The following is a 1049-nucleotide window of genomic DNA, read 5'->3' on the forward strand; positions in this document are numbered from 1 at the left end:
CTTTAATAATCACAACACAGGTTATGGCAGGTGTCTGTGAAATAAGAAAAGGCATTAGTAACTTGCAGGAGCTAGTGGACTCCTCACCTCACCGTCCACTTTCCCGACACTGCCCACTCACACAGCAGAGCGCAGCACAGCACACACGGCGACCCGATCCGACACTCCTCTCCCCTCCCCTCCAGCCTCAGATTCTGTGAATATACCCAAACGATGATGTTTTCCTAACCATAACCAAGTACTTTTGGTGCCTAAACCCAACCAAACTGCAACCGCTTCACATCGTCAACAAAGCCTCTGGTGCTTAGCTTCCCATTTGGGTCACAGAATCTGATAGGTCACACATTTTGGTGTCACACCGGCACATACCTGGAGAGAGAGCGCAAGAGAGAGAAAACACAGGGACCACAAACACTAGTCCTAACACAGGACCTTACAGGGCGTAACAATTACGCATGATGTATTGACAAAGTTGTCATTTACTCTTGAGGTTTTATTGCACATACTACAGTACTGAAGGTAGCTGTCGTCAACTCAAGTAGCTCAGAGTTACCTTCACTTTGTGTCCACGGCCTCCCACTGTTGTGGATGTGAGCCTACATGTGTGTTTGTGTGCAAGAGGCGCCACAGAGCAGCAGATACATAGTTAGGTAGGTTTTAGGAAACGTAAGGAGGGGAATAACAGCAACCTCCTCAGACCTTTCCTAAAAATAAACATTGTTCACAAGTCCCGCACCTTGAGTCCGAGTCAAATCTGAAGTCTTTTGAGGACCAGTCTGAAGTCGAGTCTGAAGTCACTGTGTGTGCGACTCAAGCGCGACTCGAGTCTGAGTCTCAAACTCGAGTCCCATCTCTGCTCAGTGACCCTGCAGACATGTTCAGGCTCTGTTACTTAAGCATTTCAGCACATTCACCGCAGCGAGCCGCATTTTGGCAAAATACTCCCGAAAAAAAGGCAGTGTGACAGCGGCTATGGATGGACAGGGACACAGCTTCACACAACATGCTGGAAACTCCTACTGCAACATTGCAGTAATATTTTTATTAGC

The sequence above is a fragment of the Micropterus dolomieu genome, linkage group LG01 (genome assembly GCF_021292245.1).
Source record: "Micropterus dolomieu isolate WLL.071019.BEF.003 ecotype Adirondacks linkage group LG01, ASM2129224v1, whole genome shotgun sequence".
NCBI classification, from domain to species: Eukaryota; Metazoa; Chordata; class Actinopteri; order Centrarchiformes; family Centrarchidae; genus Micropterus; species Micropterus dolomieu.